This window comes from Delphinapterus leucas, chromosome 4 (genome assembly GCF_059928025.1).
Source record: "Delphinapterus leucas isolate spDelLeu-1000000601 "Yukka" chromosome 4, BTC_Dleu_Yukka2, whole genome shotgun sequence".
Classification (NCBI taxonomy): Eukaryota; Metazoa; Chordata; class Mammalia; order Artiodactyla; family Monodontidae; genus Delphinapterus; species Delphinapterus leucas.
The window spans coordinates 131,620,571-131,642,315 of NC_143132.1; positions in this window are offsets into that span (position 1 = coordinate 131,620,571).

Below are 21,745 nucleotides of genomic sequence, written 5' to 3' on the forward strand. Positions count from 1 at the left end.
TTTCATCTGTTTCTAGCATTGTCTCTGTTTCCCTTCAAATTTCCTTTTGTTTCTTTGTTTTTGATCCACCCCCCCCTTTTTTTTTTCCCATGGTAAAGTGTTGTTATCCATTTATATCTAAGAGTGAGTTTCCTAAAACCTCATTGAAAGTTCTGTGGATATGGGTAAGGCCTTGCCTCTGGAGTAGTTTACCTTCTCCAGAGAAGAGTCCTTCAGTCTTTTGCCTGCATGTATGAGCCTAACTGATAGCATTCTATAACTGGGTGGGAAAGAACGTTGGAGAGGGTTTTCTCTATTCAGTGGTTTTCACTTAATCTTCCTTCCTGCATTCTATCTGAGCCAAGTCCAGAGTTCTCTTGTTCAAATTTTTCAGAGAATATATTTCTAGTACTCTAGAGGTAGGGGATTGATCACTTGACTATGAAGTGACATAAGCGTGGAGATTCTAATTGTTTCTTAAACAGACTAAACAATCCCTGTTTTCAGGTCCCCCTCCACCCTATCTTCTGAAGTACATGATACTTACTGAGCCTTTCCGGGGTTCTGTGGTAGTTTCTCTCTGCAAGTAATTAAATTGACCTTTCCATTCCTCAAAGTAATTTATTTTACTTACCCATTGCTTTCCCTCTGTCTATATATTCTACTTCAAGTGTCAATGAAAATGAAGTTTGTTTGTTTGCTTATTTAATTTTTCTCCTTGGTATTTGGAAGTGATTTTCAAGCAGGAAGAGAAGTGAAAACATCTTAATTTCACTTTTAAATGTAAGAAAATGTATCCTCAAAACGGACACCAAGTTAGCCTCTTTCCTCATGCCTCCTGCATCTTCATGGGGGCAGTAGAGGACCAGCTAGTGCAGGGTTGAAAGGAAAGAACAGGGGCAAGCTCTCTGCTGACATGTTCCTAAACATAATGAGAATATGCATCCAGTGTTGGACAAAACCTGTTTTTCTTTCTCTCTCTAATTTTTTGATGCTCAAATTCAAAGGAACTTATATCCCAGGTTTGCATGTACCTTGCAATATATAACTGATTCTGTTTAGGATGATTCTTGTAAATAAAGTGAATAGGGCAAGCAAAGTGATTTTTGTAGATGAATTAACATTTTTAGATGCCCATGGGAACTTGCTTTAAGAGTAGTAAATCCTTGCACAGCATGTAGATGGAATTTTTAAAGGAAAGATTTTCTTTAAAATATGCTACATTCGTGCAGGTACAGAAGAAAGACCCAGTAGCCATTCTTTCTTAACAAAATTCCAAGCTGGGATTTCTCTTTGGTTCTAAAGCAAAGACTGTTCGTTAATAGGATGTGCATTTGTCCCACATGGGAGATTTCCCTCAGGCAGACACTTCCCAGTGACTGTCCTGCGTGGATGCTGTAGTCAGGTGTGTCCCATATGAATTTCTCATATGAATATTACTAGCAGTCTCATATCTGTGTTGGGGATTGAGAGTCTTTATTTATTTATTAATTTTTGCGGTACCCGGGCCTCTCCCTGTTGTGGCCTCTCCCGTTGCGGAGCACAGGCTCCGGACGCACAGGCTCAGCGGCCATGGCTCACGGGCCAAGCCGCTCCGCGGCATGTGGGATCTTCCTGGACCGGGGCATGAACCCATGTCCCCTGCATCGGCAGACAGAGTCTCAACCACTGCGCCACCAGGGAAGCCCGAGAGTATTTATTTTGAATAATCTTGATACAGTTTGTAATAGGAGACCAGTAGAACATAGTACAGCGCCTAAGCACTTTCACGTTTATCTGGAACTCAAAATATGGATGTTAAAACAAATCTCACTGTCTTAATTTCCTTCTTATTTCTATACATGTGATTCTCAGATCATGTCTATTTGCGTCTTTCTATCTTGAAAGACCATCTAGGTATTTTGAAAACTCTGAGTTAAGAGAAAGGGTTAGGGTCTTAAATATCTCTAAATAAAATATTTCCATTAATGCCTGTAAACAAAATCCCACATTCCAGCAGCAAATATAAAGAGGATGGAGGCAGGAAAGAATGGAGAAAGGGAGAAGAGAAATCCCTTTCTTGGGAAACAAATTGTTTTGTGCCTGGGGGCAGAGACTGAGGAGGAATGGATATTTGGCTGATTCCCACCCTGGGGCAAGCACTCCTCTCTTCACTGTATAACATTAAATCACTACATCCACACAGGAGTTCTGCAAAGCAGGTATCAGCATCCCCAAATTGTAGGTGAACAGACTGAGGCTAGATATTTTATGTAAACTACCTATAGTAATTCAAGTAGTAAACAAACGTTCTATGTAAGTAGTAACGACAAACAAATAAAACAACAAGAGCAACAACAGCAACAATACCAGTCAAGTTTCCCTAAGACTAATCATGAGAGCTCGGAGGAGCAACTTGGATAATTTAAACCATATTATTCAATGAACACCATAACTGCTTAGTGCTAATGCTACGTTTATACACTCCCTAGTACATAGGAAAATGGAGAGGTTGATGACCTTGAGGTTGACAACGAATGTTTTCTTGACTAAATGTTCACTTTATCACTGAGCATAACTTAAAAAAATTTTCAAACCCATGTGGAGTTTGTTATATGTTTACAGCCCTACAGCATTAGGATCTCACTGTCATGGAAGACACTTGAACCCTGAACAAATTTAATTATCTATGAATTCCTGTTACAGAAAGGGGAGAAAAAAATTATTGGGTCATAGTCAGGACATCAGGATTCACCCTTGACTCTTACATTTAATAGCTACATGATTATTATAAAAAATAAACAAGACCGCTTTGGGTCTTGATTTCTTATCTGTATGATGAAGACATTGTAATATGAGATCTGTTATAATTCCTATACTGTTAGAGTACATCCTTCCTGCTGGACAACTTTCCATCAGAAAGAATTCATGGATGATAAGTTTGTCCTTAACTTTCTGAAGATGTATTTATTTTGCCCTCACTCTTAAATGATAGTTTCGGTGGGTATAACATTCTATATTCAAAAGTATTTTTCTTTACAACTTTGAAGACACTGATTTACTGTCTCTCTCCACCCAGCATTCCTGATAAGTCTCATTTCAATTTTATTTAACAAACAATTGTATAGAATATACTATGTGCCAGACATTGTTCTATGTGCTTTCTAAATATTAACTCATTTACTCCCTTAGCCACCTTAGGAGGTAGGTATTATTATTATCCAATTTTACAGATAAGGAAAATGAAGGACTAAGAATAAAGAGCTTGTCTGAAGTCCCACTGTTTGCAAATGGTAGAACTAGGATTCAAATCCATGCATTTCAGCTCTTAACTAGCATGCTTTTTTGGCTTTTTTTATTTATTATTTTTGGCTGTGTTGGGTCTTTGTTGCTGCATGTGGGCTTTCTCTAGTTGCAGCGAGTGAGGGCTACTCTTCATTGTGGTGAGCAGGCTTCTCATTGTGGTGGCTTCTCTTGTAGCACGAGCTCTCCATGCGCAGGCTCAGTAGTTGTGGCACACGGGCTTAGTTGCTCCGCGGCATGTGGGATCTTCCCAGATCAGGGCTCGAAGCTGTGTCCCCTGCATTGGCAGGCGGACTCTCAACCACTGTGCCACCAGGCAAGCCCTCAACAATCTAATTTTTAGTATCTAGTACCTTGAATTGATTATTTCACATGCATACATAAATGTGTATATACATATATACATCCACAAGCACTATATTTTCCACATGTTTCTGAGGAAATTAATTGAAGTGAATCCACTGTCCTGCTCTACTCATTCTATTAATTATTCTTTCTTAGGTAACATTTCCTCCATTTGTTGAGGTCACTGGCACTTGCGGTGTTGGGTTTCATCAAATATTTAGTGATTTTTGTTTGAGAACACATTTTTATAGTGAAATAACATGTTAGTAGAATATCTTCTAATAGCCATGCTGGAAAAAGTAAGATTCCCTTGGTACATTAGAAACCGTGAAAGATTTCTTGAAAGATACATGTCCCATGAGAACATATTGAAAGCAAACCATGCTCCAAAAATACGTACAGAAGAGACAACTGCAAAAAGTAGGAGTGACAGGCACTAGGAAGGCTCTTCATGCAGTGGGAATAAGAGGGATGCCAGGGAAAATAATAGGAAAGTGAATTTCCCACTGGGGTCTTGGTCCTCCCTGGGATCTTAGGATCATATTTTAATGATAACATCTCTGGTATCTTGTCCTTGGACCCTGACTTAGTTCTTTGTTTTTTTAAATTTAATTTTATTATTATTATTTTTTGGCTGCATTGGATCTTTGTCACTGACCCTGGGCTTTCTCTAGTTGTGGCGAGTGGGGACTACCCTTCATTGTGGTGCACAGGCTTCTCATTGTGGTGGCTTCTCTTGTTGCAGAACATGGGCTCTCGGTGCATGGCCTTCAGTAGTTGTGCCTTGTGGGCTCTAGAGCACAGGCTCAGTAGTTGTGGTGCACAGGCTTAGTTGCTCCACGGCATGTGGGATCTTCCTGGACCAGGGCTGGAACCCATGTCCCCTACATTGGCAGGCAGATTCTTAACCACTGTGCCACTAGGGAAGTCGCCTGACTTAGGTCTTAATAACGTTTATTGCTTCTTCTCTTCCAAGTTTCTCTTTCAAATCTCTCTTGCCCTTTTTGGTGATTGCCCCACACCCCTCTGCCCACACCCTCAATGATGTTCATTTCACTATGTGATAATTTTTTGGGCAGCTGCCATATAACCAGAGTAAAGATGCACAAGTGTTTGACAGGGAGGAGAGAGAACTGGACTGAGAGCCACAAGACCTAGTTCTTAGTCTCAGAATTGAACTGAATTTTTGTTAGGCTTTGAGTTTCTGATTTTTTTAAAAAAATAACTTTATTTATTTATTTATTTTTGGCTGCAATGGGTCTTCATTGCTCTGCCTGGGCTTTCTCTATTTGCGGTGAGCGGGGGCTACTCTTTGTTGCGGTGCGCGGGCTTCTCATTCTGGTGGCTTCTCTTGTTGCATAGCATGGGCTCTAGGCACGTGGGCTTCAGTAGTTGTGGCTTGCGGGCTCTAGAGCTCAGGCTCAGTAGTTGTGGCGCATGGGCTTAGTTGCTCTGCGGCATGTGGGATCTTCCCGGGCCAGGGCTTGAACCCGTGTCCCCTGCATTGGCAGACAGATTCTTAACTACTGCGCCACCAGGGAAGCCTGATTTTTTTAAATTGACTGTAGTAAATATACTTGGAGGATGAAGATTTATATAAGTTTTATGTTCAGAAATTTTTAAAACTGTAATGTCAAAGTTCCCTACTTTGTTCCAGGAATGTGAGACTTAAAATATATGTTTTGCTCAAATGGACCATTAATATCTTTAATCCAACATATATAATGAGATAAATGTAAGCATAAAATTAGAAAAAAAATGAGCTGTGCATTAAAATTAATTACAGCTTCTTCAGAAACATGTCAGTTAAACTGTCAAATTATCATTAAGGATTAATCATATATGAGCTAAAAATTGCTAAAGAAAATTTAGGCATTACAAGTAAAATTATGAAGATAATGAAATAATAGTCTTTAAAGAGAAAAGTCACTCCAGCACCAGATTCTGAATTTACAAATGGAACAGATTCAGGTCAAGTCCTCTGAAGGGAAGAATGAATGGCATGATGAGCTTGGGGGAGAATCTGGTGGAGGGGAGAATGCAGAGAGCAGAAGCCCTTTACAAAAGACTCTGCCCCTGATTCAGTGGAGTTTATTTCTGCTTCACTTTCCAACTTCACACCCATAAAGGAAAGAAGTTTCTGTGGGTTGTATATAAAGAGCACTGGACACAGATTCAGGAGCTGGGGTTCCAGTTCTTATTCCTCCATGTGGTTGCAGAGGGAGCCTGGATGCAACCTAACATCTTGGGACTTATGTTGCCTTAAGCACAGAATGAGAATACAGGGCCATGTGACTTTCCTTCTAGGCTTGAAAAGCCGGGAATAACCAAATGGGAACACACTTAAACATTTTAGACAACTTATGAGATCTAATCTTTCCTTTTAGTTTAAGTGAAATTACAAATGAAAGAAGTCAGGCAGTGTCCCAGATTTCAGAAAAACAAAATTATTTCAACTCTCCTTCCCCAGCTCTGTCAATGTGCTGTGTCTATTTCAAATCCCAGGTCATTTTTGGCAACCCCTAGGAGAGAGGATTAAACACTTTCCCCTAATCTAACACTGACAGAGAAGGTAGAATTTAAGCCTTCAATTGTAATAAGAAACTCCATCCAAAGTTGACTGTATGTAGAGTGGTATGCTGTATAAAAGATGATGGTGGGGCTTCCCTGGTGGTGCAGTGGTTGAGAATCTGCCTGCCAAAGCAGGGGACACGGGTTTGAGCCCTGGTCTGGGAAGATTACACATGCCGTGGAGCAACTAGGCCCGTGAGCCACAACTACTGAGCCTGAGCATCTGGAGCCTGTGCTCCGCAACAGGAGAGGCCGCGACAGTGAAAGGCCTGCGCACCGCGATGAAGAGTGGCCCCCGTTCGCCGCAACTAGAGAAAGCCCTCGCACAGAAACGAAGACCCAACACAACAAAAATAAATAAATAAAAAGCAGTTTCTTTAAAAAAGTGAAATAAATAAGAATAAAAGGTGATGGTGACTATACTTTGGGTGATGATGATGACTGTTCTTTCTTTCCCATGTTTTCAGACCTCTCTCATGCCTCCACACCTGTCATTCTTCTCTGTCTTCCCCAAGACACATCTTTCCACCTCACCTCACCTTCATTTAAATCTACCTCCCTTTCTGACAGATCCCAAATTTCCAACAAACACATTTTGCCAGGATCAAAGGCAAACACATTTCCGTAGCAGTCGAACCCTGCTCAGTGAACTTCACAGTGCATCCAAGTTGTTTAGCTGGAGTGGAGTTCCATAATGAGCATGGTGCTGAAGATCTCACTCTCATTGTGCAAACGCTAGAGCAGACAGGGAGCTGACAGGTGTATCACTCTCATTGAAATGGCACGTTTTTCAAGGCTGCTCTGTGAAGCTAATAGAAGGAATGAAGAAACAGTACAAACGTGCTGCCTTTGCACCGTTCGCCTCAAAACATTAGATATTATTATTTAGTGGGGTTACCGAGGAGAGAGAGAGTTAGAGAACACGCAAGTGAGAGAGACAGAGAGAGATCTCTAATGGAAGGGATTTAAATATTCTATGTGTTAATAAATAAGGGGGATTACAGGGTCCTCAAACTCTGCCATGAAGGCTGTAGCTATAACTTAGCTTCCTACTTTCCTTTCCTCCCTTCCATGTGAAATGCAATAAGCACACAATTGGGCTCTTTTTGTTTTTTTTCTCCTGGGTTTGACTGCAAATGGCTAACAACATATAAAAAGAGATCCAACTTTAATGACTATTTCACTAACCAGGTTGGCATAGCTTTTTAAAAGTGCTACCCAGTGTGCATGAGGTACAAGAAAGTAGGCATTTTTCATGCAGTGCTAGTGGAATTCCAGATTGTTAGAACACTTTTGAAGGGCAAATTTGCAGTTTGTGTCAAAAGCCTTGTAGGTACTCACACACTTTGACTCAGCAATTGTACTTAAAAGTACAAATATGCACAAAGATTTAACTTTAAGAATGCTTATCACAGTATTGTTTATAGAATTTAAGCACTTGAAAACAAAGTGTATGTTCAGCATAAGGGGAATAATTGAATGAATATATATCATACACAAGAGGAAATGCTTTGCTACCATTAAAACAATGTGATGACAAGGAGTTCTTGTTGACACTGATAATATGCCTGATACATGTTTAAGTTTTAAACACAGCATATGATGCCATTTTGTAAAAAATTGAAAAGGAGTGCATTAAAAACATTGGAAGGATAATACATCAAAATATTAAGTGGTCATATCTGACGATAGGCTTATAATAGGCACTACTGTTTTCTTTTTTATATCTTTATTTTTGAAATGTCTAAAATAAAATGAATTAATTCAGTAATAAAATAAACTGTTTTATAAAAGAAAGATTGAGCTGCGCAGAAACATAAGATAAATCAGAGAGGACGGAGATGAAGGAATACGGTTAAGAAGATGTTACAAAAGCACATCATGCTGATGGCTTGGGCTAGTCTGAGGGTAGGAAGGAGGGGTGATGTTAGAGACATTTTTTAAAGGTAGAATCAACAATATTTCATGACAACAATGAAAGAGTGATGAGGAATGATGACTTTGTGAGATGTGTGTGTGTTTATATGTGTGCTTACTATTGTGAGAAACAACAGTTTATTGTATCGATTTGAGGTGGTAGAGAACATCTAAGGAGATGTCCTACGGACAGTGGAAGAAATGAGACTGTGTTAGGTGTAATGTTAAGGGAGGAGGATTTATTTTATCAGCACACAGCTGGAATGGTAAGAGTTAACAAAGGAAAAGACTGCAGTCATTAAAGAGCCGTGTATAGGGAGATTAGTGAACATGGAGATGAAGAAAAGCCAGTAAGAGACATAGATGACTGCCTAAAGAAATAGAAGGAAAACAACCTGAATGCAACATAGGGGAGGGGACTGTAAGGAAAATGAGGTGGAAAACAGAATACTTTATTTCAGAAAGATCAAGGAAACAATGACAGAGAAAGGGACACTGAATTTGAGAAAGTATTCTTATTAGAGCCATTAGAAGAGAAATAATCCATCTCTGGAGATTGATGGAAAGAAGATATCAAATTGTAGAGAATCATTCATTCAAAAACTGTGCCAGTGAAAGGAAAGAGAGAAAGAGGGAGGTCTTTAGAAAGGTGAGCAGAGCCAAATAAAGCAGAGTTCTCCAAGATAGAGGAGAGCTGTGTGTCTTTGAAGGAAAGAACCTGCAAAGAGAGCTGGATATAATGAGTAAGGATGATTTGAGAACAAGTTTTCTGAAGAGGAGGGAATATTCGGGCTGCAGAGTACAGATTTCACAATTCATATGATAGTAAAGAGACCATCTCTTTCTATTAGAAATCAAGGAAAGATAAGAGAATGAATGTGGACAACCACAAATGTTGAGGGATGAAAACATTGGGTGAATAAGTACAACTTGGATAGCCTCAAAGTAGGATTTGGGATCCTTTATTCACCTGTAGTGAAGTCCTGAAATGTGGGCCCAGGAAAGCAAAGGGAGCTTAGAGTGTTAGTTTTAAGTAGGGGGAAATGAAGAGATGAATAAAATTTTTGCCAAGCATCACACTTGAGGAGAGAGTGGCTGGTGTCGTTTGATTTCATTGTCATCTTCTGCAGGTCTAAGTCAACTTAATATGGCTGTACCCAACAGTATCACGCAGAGAAGGAGGAGGGAAGAGTGCTGTGAATCATGGTTTGTGAGGGAAGAAATATGGGAATCTGGGGTGGCTGAGGGCTGCCCCAAGAGTGAAGACTAAGCATTGCCAGAAGGGGGCTCATAAAGTTGGTGAAATCAGATGAGATGGTAAGTCAAATGAGTGGAGATCAGGGAGGGGCATAGGAGGGAAGAGATGGTGAGAAAGGCTTCGTGGAAATGGGGAAGTAGGAAAGGTGAAAAAGCTGTGGTCAAAGATAGCACTAATTTAATAACTGGAAGATGGAGCAGTGGAAAAGGATGCAATAATATTGGTGGGACACATGGGAGCACAGAGAGGCAGAGAGGCTGATTTGAGCAGAAGGTGGGTATAAAACTGGGAGATAAGTGAATTGAAATTTCATGGATATGAATGCTGATATCAGGGGTCTACCTCATGAGGACACAAACTCATCATAGGACTAGAAGTAGTGTAGCTAAATGATATATGAGCATGGGCTTTCCCACCTCCGTAACATCCAGGTTATGTGACCAGGTGGATGGAAAAACACCTCTCTAAACCTCAATTCCGTCATCTGCAAAATGAAACTACTGATCTCATTCTTGTCTTGTGAGGACTGAATGGAGTACCATAAGTGAAGTATCCGACATACGTGTTTATCTTGTGAGGACTGAATGGAGTACCATAAGTGAAGTATCCGACATACGTGTTTATCTTGTGAGGACTGAATGGAGTACCATAAGTGAAGTATCCGATATACGTGTTTATCTTGTGAGGACTGAATGGAGTACCATAAGTGAAGTATCCGATATACGTGTTTATCTTGTGAGGACTGAATGGAGTACCATAAGTGAAGTATCCGATATACGTGTTTATCTTGTGAGGACTGAATGGAGTACCATAAGTGAAGTGTCCGATATACGTGTCAGCTATGCTGATGGTGACGATGATGGCAGCGGTGTTGAGTCTTTTGAGTCCCAGATCGTGACACCTTTGAAGACACTTGGTAGAGTGTCCAAGTCATTTAGGAGTTCCTAGGATATGGGGCTGATTATCTTATTCCTCAGCCACTTAAAAAGGTGGCCTTAGCACAGGTAGGAATGTTTATCGTTGTGAATGGCATGGAGGAGGAGCTGTCCGTTGTCCTTAGATAATCTTTGCCTGAACTCTAACCACTCTCCAATTATTCTCTGGCCCATTCTCCACTGCTCTCCTCAACACAATTAAACTTAATCTGGCTGCAGATTTCTAGTTTCTGCCCCCATTATGTCTACAAAATGTCACTTGTCTGACTTTCTCTATGGATTTAATCTCCAAACTATTGTCTTTGTTCTGGCCTTAATCCTTGAGAAATTTTGATTGCAGCCATATTTTCTTTGTTCGTTTTTAAAAATAAATACTGCAATAATTAATGATAATAATAGTAGTCCTGAGTGTTTTAGAAGTTTTTATGTCCACTTTTCTCTATTTGAGAAGAGCAAGGAGGTATATAAGATACTATAGGCCTTTTATTTCATTACAATAGTTGAGAGAAATGATACAATAATTATTAAGAATAATAAGTTTGAAAATTGCTGATAATTATAAATAGAAAAGGTGTTGTACCAGTGTATTCTTAAATTAGGCTCTTATTTTTAGTATGACTTTTAAATTTAGTCACTTAAGTAAGATCACCCATGTTTTGTCAGATTTTATGAAAATTACCTGGAAAAGCAGTTCAGGTAAGAAATACAAATTCTGTGCCATTCACACATAAATATAAATTTGAGCATTTTAATTCTAATAATTATTGCTGCCTGACAGTAATAGAGGATGTAGATCACACCTCAAAAACATGAGTATTTTCAGGGGTTAAAGTGTAAAGATGATAAATAAAATACTTATAGTTTTTTCTCATTCATGGACATGATTCTGTCTCCTATATACATATAATTTATAATTAGCCATGGACTATATATGCATGTGTTGAGGGAGGTTAATCATAGGTCAGGCTTGGCATTAGGTTTGAGGTTATAAGAAAAAAGAAAGAGTATTTGAAGCTATTGAGAGTTGGCATGGCTGGACAGGAAGTAAAGATCAAAGCTGCTCAGCATTAAGATCAGGTTGATTTATTAGACGGGAAAACAATGAAGGCTGAACATTCTCTCCACTCCCCCCTTTTTACTCCCCAGACTATTAGATAAATTATTTGCATAATTAAATAGCTAAGATCAGCTAATATCCACAGAAATGAATAAAAATGTAAACATGAATGGCTTATGCCTTTATATTCACTTTGATCCACAAATCTCCTTATCATTTTCCTTAATTAATATCTTCTTTTGATTGGAGACATCAACACAGAAAAGTATTTGAGTCTTGTTTCTTGAAGTGAAATGAAACACCTTAAGATATCTGGAAATATAAATACAATTTGTGAATTTATTACCTCACTTTGATGGAGCAGGCTCTATACTCTCAAAGGCATTATTGACAAATAAGGACTTAAATGTGCCCACGAGTCTGAAAGTTCATGATTCAAGTACAAGAGAAGGTTAGAAAGTCATTACTATGACAAAGCATTTATGAAAATTGCCAACTAATTTATTATGAATTTTAAATACTTTTGGATTCAAATAAAAGAGAAGTTTGGAGCCATCACTAAAACAAGAGGATCATTGATAGACGAAAATATAACCACTTAAATCCTTTTGGTTCAAAGGCAATGCAAGTTTGCTATCTCCCTCTGAATTTGTGTGAAATTACTGGAACCAAAAGAAAGTTATTAAAGAAACAAAAACATCTAACTTATTCTTTAATGTTTCTATTCTGTCAGTCCATTTGGGGTGTGTTTTGATTCTCTCTGGAACCTATACAAATGGAAATGTATGTGCGCACCAATGTGCTTTTCGGTGATTTGTAGTCTTTCATTTTTTGAATTCCCATTACTGCACCACCCAAACATCTGTTCTTACCCTTATCATGTCTGCTGCCTGTATTTGACTAACCCCTAACCGCTAACCATTTTCAACTCAAGTGCCTCTGCTTGGTACTAAGCAGCTAGATGAGAATATTCTTCCCTCCCGATCAACACAACCATAGCACAAAATGAAGACACGGAATGAGGTAGAAAGAGAGGAAAAGAAGGGGAGGGGGCACTATTTCTATTTAAAAAATCCTCTGACTTCTTATGTGTTCTGGAAATATTAATATTTCTTCCTAACTCCTCCTGCACTGCTAGGCTTCCCTTCTCCCCCACCCTCACACCTCCCAATGCAGGCAAAGTCTTGAATCAGCAGATTCAGTAAAGAGCTATTGAGGGACACACTCTGATAGCATTACAGCCAAACATGGAACCATTTTCTGTGGCTAATCGCTGAGTTCTACCTGGTTATCTCTTGCCTTGCACATCACTTCCAAATGACATGCTCTCAGTCTGGGCAAAAATGAGAGTTTTTTAAAGAACTGGGATTTCAATAATATGTGACGAAAGGATGAGATTACTTTCTGAGGTAGGGAAAGGCAGGGAGGAATGAGGGAGGGGGGAAGAGGGAGAGGGAGAGAAGTGGGGAAAGCCGAGAGAGAAAGAGGTAGAATTGTGTATCCCTTAGGGCACTTGATACATGCATCTCTCTAGTTCTTACAACCAATCTTTCTGTAACTTCAGGAAGTCAAATAGAACAAGTCATTTTAATTTCCTTTATTCGTCTTCTTTCCTTCTCCTGCTTCTCTCACTGGTGGCAACCGAATGTTGTAGATACTTCAAATACCCGAGTTATTTATAGGAATTACTGTAATTTGACTGCTACACAGTTAAGGATGAAACTAGTACTACTATGCATTCTCCAAAACACAGAGAGTGAAATAGGCAATAGAACCCTTCAGGGAAATATATCCATCTGTATTGGTCAATTGGGAAATTTTGAAACCAGCAGTTTGAGAAATAAATTTAGTAGCCAGCTCTCCTCTCTGCTTACAGGAAGAGAAAAGCAGTCCTACAGTTCCCAACACCCTCCACTGTCCTGAATGCCTGCCACCTCATTCCAAATGTTTCTAGAAGAAGAAATGGAGGCACATTTGATTGCTTCATATCTGTAATCAATTGGCATTGTTATGATGTGAATTTCTTTTCATTTTAATCAACAAACATAAAGAGATGATGAATGAAAGAAACATTTTTTTGTGTATCCTTGTGAGATTTTTTTCAGAAATCAAACTGAAAAAGGCAGTGTGTGACCATAAAATTTTCTTCCACATATTTCCTGCAAAAGAAGATACATTTTCATTTGAATTTGACAGTGACATATATTTCTTTCAGTTAGGGATATAGTCTTATGGCCTGAGATGGGGTTTGCAGAGTCTAAACTGAGGCCCTTCCTAACAGCCTTCAGAGATGCAGTAAGGAAAATAAGGACAAGTAGTGAAAAGGATTCCTAAGGTTTCTCTAGAGTCTTCAATGGACTCATATCCTGGGAGAGGTATACAACAATAATAAAAAGGACCCAATAGAAGAATGAATTAGAAACAGGAGCAGAACCCTATCAAAAAGCATTACAGAGAACACGCTTCAGAATGGGTCTTACCCTTTAATCCCTAACATATTTTGAGCAATGTGCATTACTTAGGGTTGCTAGTGCAATGTTTACAAATGACAAAGAGAAGTAAAATGTATTGTTCCAAGTACGTATATGCATACTAATTGAAAAATCACTCAAAGCAAGTATAGTAAAGTGTAAAGGTTTTACTTCACCAAATCCTTCACCTCCACCCCCGATATAATGTCTTTTCCTAGGAAAAAACTACAGTTAAGATTTCTATGAATAGTCTACCCTTGAACAACACTGGTTTGAACTGCACGGGTCCACTTATACGCAGATTTTTTGCAATAGCAAATACTACAGTACTGCATGATTTGTAGCTGGTTAAATTCACGAATGCAGAACCAGGGATACAGAAGGCCCACTATAAGTTATACATGGATTTTCCACTACATGGTAGTTGAGCCCCTAACCCCTGTGTTGTTCAAGGGTCAACTGTATATCTTTTCAAATTATTTTCTAGAAATTTGTTATATAGAGTCATATAGAATTTTTTTCTTTGTTTTTACATAGATGGATCAGAGTTGGCATGTTGTTATATAGCTTGCTTTTTAACTTAGCAATATATTCTGAAGAACTTTTCTCAACAGGAAAGAATGAGGTACATCTTATTCTTTTCAAAGTCAGCATGATATTTCTTAATTTGAGTGTACCTATTTATTTAAGACCTCTCTTAAAGATGCCTACGTAGGTCATTGTGAACCTTTGCTCATAAGAACAAACGTTTCAATATCCTTTTTAGAGATATTTATACTAACAAATGGCTTTACCAAAATTTGTCCATTCATAGGAATTTTTCACCTTTTAAGTTTGAAATAATTTCAAATATATAGAAGCATGTTAAGAAGAGTACAAAGAGCTCCTACAAGTCTATCAAACCTGAACATTTTTCTGCATTCTCTCTTTCCATATATATTATGCACACACATTATTATTATGCTATTATTTTTTCTGAATCTTTTGAGAATGAGTTCCAATCATCACACATTTTCCTTCCCAAATTCTTCAGTGTGCATTTCCTAAGGACATGTATATTCTCTTTCAGAGCTGTAGTACAATTGCTAAATTAAGAAAATTTAATGTTGATATAATACTGTTATCTAAATCATACTACTCTGATTTAATTTACAGTTTCACCAATTGTCTTAATAATGCATTTTATGCCAATTTTCTTTTCTGATCCAGAATCCAATTCAGGATCATGCATTGCATTTAGGTGTCATATTTCTCTCTTTCTCTCTCTTTTTGCTTTGTTCATCTTATTGAAGCATAATTAACATACAATAAACTGCAAATTATCTGTATATAAAGTGTATAATTTGATCAGTTTTGACATATGAGTATACATCTAGCAAAGTCTCACAGCAATTAAAATAATGCACATGTTCATCACTTTCCAAAGTTTCTTTGTACCCTTTTGTAATCCTTCCTTATTCCCTTCCCTTCCTCCAGATACAACCCCAGGCAAAAACTGCTCTGCTTCCTGTTACTATAGATTAGCTTGCATTTTCCAGAATTTTACATAAATATAAAAATGCACTATATACTTTTATTTTTTGGGGGGGTCTGGCTTTTTCACTTAGACTATTTTGAGATTCTCCATGTTGTTGCATATATCATAGTTCATTGCTTCTTAATACTGAGTAATATTCAACAACTTGTCCATCCACTCATTGAAGGATATTTGAACAGTTTCCAGTTTAGGGACATTGCAAATAAAGCTGCTATGGATGTTCATGTACAAGTCTTTGTGTGGATGTATGCTCTCATTTCTCTTGGGTAAATGCCTAGGAGTAAAATGATGTGTCATGTGGTTGGTTTGATGTCTTAAGACAGTGCCAAACTCTTTTCCCAAAAGGTTGTACCAGTTTACATTTCCTTCAGCAGTGCGTAAGAATTCCAGTAGCTCTATATCATTGCCGACACTTGGTGTGATCAGTCTTTTTAATCTTTGACATTCTAACAGGTATGAAGTGGTATCTCATTCTGGTCTGACTCTTCATTTCCCTAATGATTAATGATCCTAAGCATCTTTTCATGTGCTTACTTGCCATCTTCTTAGATTAAGTGTCTGTTAAAGTCTATAGCCTATGTTTTCTTTGGACATTTATGTTTCTTTTGTGTGAGTTGGTTGATTATTTTGAATAGGTTGATTATTTTTTATTGACTTGGAATTTTTTAATGTGTTCTCAACAGTAATCCTTGGTCTGCTACATGTATTTTATATATTGTTTTCTCCTCCACTACTTATATTTTACATATAGAAAATTCTAATTTTTATGTGGTCAAATTTGTTTATTTTTCCTTTAGGCTTCTAGAATTTTCTTCATATGCATAAAAATCTTCTCAATCCCAGTAGTTAAAAAATATTCTTCTATATTTATTTCTTGTACTTTTCTAATTAAAAAAGATAGATCGCTAATCCATCACTGGTATATTTTTATATGAGATTTAAGGTCTTATTATTTTCCTAAAGGCAACATATTTTTTGTATTTCCAGTTATAGATAAATTTTATGTTCTAGAACTTAAATACGGGATCTTAGAACATTCCCCTGATTTTTAGGAAATTATAAAAATTGGCAGATAAGTAGAAGATTAGAACCATGCCTTAAAATGATGATATCAGAATAACCTACATCCAAGGGAGTAGAAGTAGGAGAACAAGAACCTTGGCAAACTAACTTATAAGATGCACTGATTAGGATGTTTCTGGACTAACATTGGCTTAACTAAAAGGAGATTATCTTCGTCACATAACTAGAAGTCCAGAGATGGTACCACACATATTCAGCAGGTACCACACATATTCAGCAGGTACCACACATATTCAGCAGCTTAACCCTGCCGCCAAGGCCCAGGCTTTTTGCCTATGTCTGTTCCTCCATCCTTAGCATCCTCACGACTAGTGCTTCATGCTTGTGAGACAACCACTGTGGCTGCAGGCATCACACCCGAGTTAAAGATAGGAGGAAGGGGAAAAGTGAACAATGCAGGTGGATATAGCTCTTCTATAAAAAAAATCAGAAATCTCCAGGTGAATTTTCCTTGTGTCTCCTTGGCCAGAACTTGGCCACTTTTTTCTTTCTGGATGCAAGGGAGGCTGGGAAAGTGAACATTTGGTGTCCTAGCATCATAGTGGGAGGCAGCAAAGAAGAAAGTATGAAAAACTTTGGGATTGGTTGCTGGGTTAACCAACATGTGGAGCTTAGCACATATGACAAATGTGAAGAAACATGTCTGGTCACATTTAGAAGTATTTTATTTATTTATTTAGTTTTACTTGAGGTATAATTAATATTGGAGAAGTATTTTAAGAAAGAAATTCTAGATGTGTCTTTCAATATTTAAAGGATTGGCATATGGAAAAGTCAATATTTTTTATTGCTGAACGGGCCAATGCATGGACTTTTATAAGGAGGCAAATTTCAGCTGAATGTACAACAGAGAAGGGGGTCTAGTTTTAACCTCATAAGCTAGTAAACTTCTGCATTTATTTAATTATTCTATATGCTTTCAATATTATTCATTCAACTCCATGAGGTTGGGACTGTTACCTCCTTCATATAGATGAGAAAACCAAGGTTGGAGATAGGATTATCTTTCCCAAGGTCACCCAGCTAGTGAGTGTCAGACTGCGACTTGAAACCCAGGCTACCTGGGTCCAGAGTTCCTGTTCTCACACAATCTACCATACTGCGCTGGGGGAAGATTATATCAGATTACAACAGTGTGGTCCCTTCACAACACTTGTAAAGTTAGGTCCCTCTTCCTTAGGTGTTAGGTATATGTCTCACTAAGCCACACCTATTATTTATCATTCTTTAATAAATTACTTTCCTTACTCAGCTCAAGAGAGAAACCTTTACTCTCAGCTCTTTTTTTGTAGACATGTTAGTATACAACTCTGTGTAATTATTTCAGCGTATCATATATGCTTAATGTCAAAGCTCCCTCACCTAACCTCTTTGTAATTTAGCAGTATAAAGTACTCATTTACTTCCTTTACTACCTCTTGATAGCCCCTTTTTAAACAATCATTGTCTCAATACTGTTTGATATCACTTCTCTGTGGAATCTATTATGACACAAATGAACTTATCTATGAAACAGAAACAGACTCACAGACATAGAGAACAGACTTGTGGTTGCGGAGGGAGAGGTGAGATGGGGAGAGGGACGGATTGGGAGTTTGGGGTTAGCAGATGCTAACTATTATATAAATAATGGATAAACAACAAGGTCCTATTGTATAACACAGGGAACTATATTCAGTATCCTGTAATAAGCCGTAATGGAAAAGAATATATATATATATATATATATATATATATATATATATATATATAACTGGATCACTTTGCTGTACAGCAGAAATTAACACAACATTGTAGATCAACTATATTTCAATAAAATAAATAAGAAAAATAATCACTGTCTGTTATTTAGGGAGCAAAACAAAACCATTTCAGAACCAAGATATATAGTAGTTTCTTCACAGGTGGGAGAAAAAAGCAGACCCAGAATACGTGTAGTTTTGCGATACGTACGCCATAGGTACTTCAGCGTGAGATAAGAGTGCTGAGTCCTTCACAGTCCTGCTTCTTCCAGCCAGGGCTCTACAATTGGTCCCAGGTAACAGCATCAAAGAGACCACCTGCAAATCACTTCACTTATAAAACTCCTGAAGCGATGCAATCAGGGGAATTACAGACTCTGGATTGATTTGCAGTTTCTACTTAAGGTTAGTGAAAGTTTGCAAATCCTGCACTTCCTACTGTCTGTTGAAATGATGTCTTTCAGTGGTTGCCTTTCCACTGCCCACAGGAGAACAACAGTGCCCGGCATGAGGATCTGGGCCACAGTCAAGAAGACGCTCAGTTCAAGGGTGGCAGCAGGCCGGGGTTCTGTGTGGCATCTGGAGGGAGGGATGGGGCTTCTCTAGTGTCAGAGGGCTAGAGAAGCTGGGTCACAGGACAGGGACAAGGCCGTTCCCAGGAGACTGTGGTGCCAGATGGGGGCAGTCAGTCACAGCAGAGCAGTCCACACCTCAAGGGCTAGAATGGGCTTTTGAAAGAAGTGAGGTGTTCAAACCAACTTCAGTTTGGGAATACTTTAGCAAGAGTAGCTTCGTGTGAGATTTAGAGTATGGAAAGAAGGGCCTTCCAAATGACCACTGGGTTTATCCCTCCTCTCCTAGTTACCAAACCTCTTTACATTTATTTTCATTTCCTCTTAGTGTTAACTTCTTGGGAATGAATCTTCTAAGTGTGTTATCTGCTGTGTGACTGCATACATTTTTATTTGTTTCAAATTCTTTTTTTCTTCAAGTTTCCAAGGGGCCTCTTTATCCTAACATTTGGGAGAAGGGTGTCTCACAGGGACAAGGACCAGCCCTGCAGATGCAGCCACAGGTGGAGGTGAGCCAGGCAGACTGCTTGTGTTTGTTGCCCTCGTTTCCTAATCTGGAAAGGAAGTGAACAACAGCCTGCAGGCTGGTTTCAGGATGCAATGAAGTGCTGGCTATGAACGTGATTTGTAGACGCTGAGCACCACGCAACCATGCACCACACTGCTTCTGTTGAAACAAACTGTGCCCTCAACAGCCCTGAGATTCATCCTGTAAAGACAGCTCTTCTCCCTGTGAACTGCCTCAGTGGGCAGGTGAATTAGAAGGAAGGATTTGGGTGCAAAGTTAGAAAGAGTGTTGTTTTACATAGAATATTTCCTTAATTGGAGCTCTCCTTTGTTAGGAAAATTTGCCTTATGTATGCCTACAGGTATTGTCCATCTACCATTTTTCTGTCTATTTAAATACTCTAAAATACTTTTAGAATTTTTCTTCATTACTATGTCTCTTTAATAATCAAAACTGTTTAGAGACTTGCTGTTTGCTCCCCCTCTCAACTCATTTACAGAAATGTTAAATTAAACCAGTAGGCCTGGAACCGATCCCTGACACACAGTGTTTTTATACTTCTGCTGCCTAAAATAGTCTCCCTGTACTCCCTTTCCCCCAATCATGATTCAATTAAAATATATTCTTGGTTAACCATTTTTAATGTATCTATAACTAGCATACACATCTGACATCAAAAATGGCAAAAATGCGTTAATTTGTTCACCCATTCATAAGCCATATCCTCTTCCCTCCGAGTGGGTTTTCTTTTTTTTTATGTATACAGTAAACCTCTATTTAATTACAGTCCTCCTGCCTCATCAGAAGAGAAATGGGTCTCAATATTTCTAGCACTGAGGCCATCTATAATGACACTAGGTACACACTATGACAAAAATTGCTCTATTCTTTCTTTGAGTATTTTACTCCCCAATTCTCCAAATTATCTACATTTGTTTTGGTACATTAGCTTACCATTCTGCTTCATGATCACTATTTGTAGCAGTCTTAATTCTTACCTGGATTCAGAGGATATTTTAGAAGAGGAGATCTTTCTGGGTAGACAAAAGCTTTATCCAGGCTTTTGCTATCTGTTCTTCTTTCTGTTCAACTTTTGTGACATTATTTTAAAGAGATTCCATTGTTTCTCAAGATGTCTCCCTTGCTTTGATAGATTTAAGGAATATCTTCCCAGTTCTGTTGGAAACCTCTATAAGAGGCATCACATATTTTGTTTTTTTGGTTTATCTCATTTTGAAGTTTCTCAAAACCTGCCATATTTTGTGAATTTACATGTTTTCTTTTCCTGGCTCTTTTTCTGCTTTATGAAAACATCTCCCTTCTTGTTCTCCCAACAGTTGCATTTCTGACTCTGTCAACTAACCACTGAGGATTATTATAACCTCTCGGATGTTTTCGTGGATTGCTAAATTGCTTTGAAAATATTCCCTTGGTTTCTTTCTTGTTTGTTATTGAGTTTTAAAATTCTAACTTTCATTTTTGTCCTAGGACACTTTCTAGTATTAAATGGACATTAGTCGATTTTCATTTGCCCACAAGTCTGTGGAATTCAATTGCATGGTGGTCACTGTTAATAAATTTATATCACCTCACAGACCAAGTTCCATTCACGGTCAGAGCCCAGTCTGGTATATTTCCCTGCTGCACAGCCTCCTTCTCTACCTTTGCTGGGAAGCAGTAATTTATCTAAAAATCTCCCTTCTAACCCTTGTCCCAGTGAGGCATTTTGCCAATCTATGATGGAGTAATTAAAATCTCCCATTATTACTACCTAGCCTAATTTCGCAGCTTCCACAATCTCAATTAACATTTCTATCTTGGTTTCGTGGTCAGGTGGACTGTAACACATCCCTATTATGACTTTTTAATTATGTGAGAATGGAATTTCTACCCACAGAGATTCTACAGAAGTCCCTTTTTCTGATAAGATTTTTATCCTACTGCTTTGTAGAACTATCCTTCACACAGCACTATTACAAAAATGTATTTATTTATATCTGTCCTCCTTGCAAGATGTATTTGAAGCAGCTCACAAAAATACACAAAAAGATTTTAAAAAAACACTAGTCAGTGAGAAAATAGGGGCAAGGTAAAATAGGAGTAGAAAATAAGAGGTAGCCACATGAGCTAATGCAGCATACATGTTGGGTAGTTGTTAGAGAATGCCTCAGAGTGTTCTCATGGCCAGCATGAAGAAGGAAATGGGATAAATTGCATGGTTTAGAATTTTTAAGGTAGAAATAAACCAGTTGCTTAAGAAAGTCACAAAAACTACTTCTTCAGAGATTAAAACTTTCTCCTCTTGGTCCTGACAACATCCTCATTAACATTCTTATAGTAATGTGTTTTACCATTTAGCTTCCTAGTGTGTTTCCCGATGTAGGATGACTACAGAAATGGCAATGAAGAGTTTGGTAAGAATAGTACTGCTCATGACTCCAGTGAGTTTCTAGTAAATATTAAGCACTTATGGGCTCACGAGTATCCT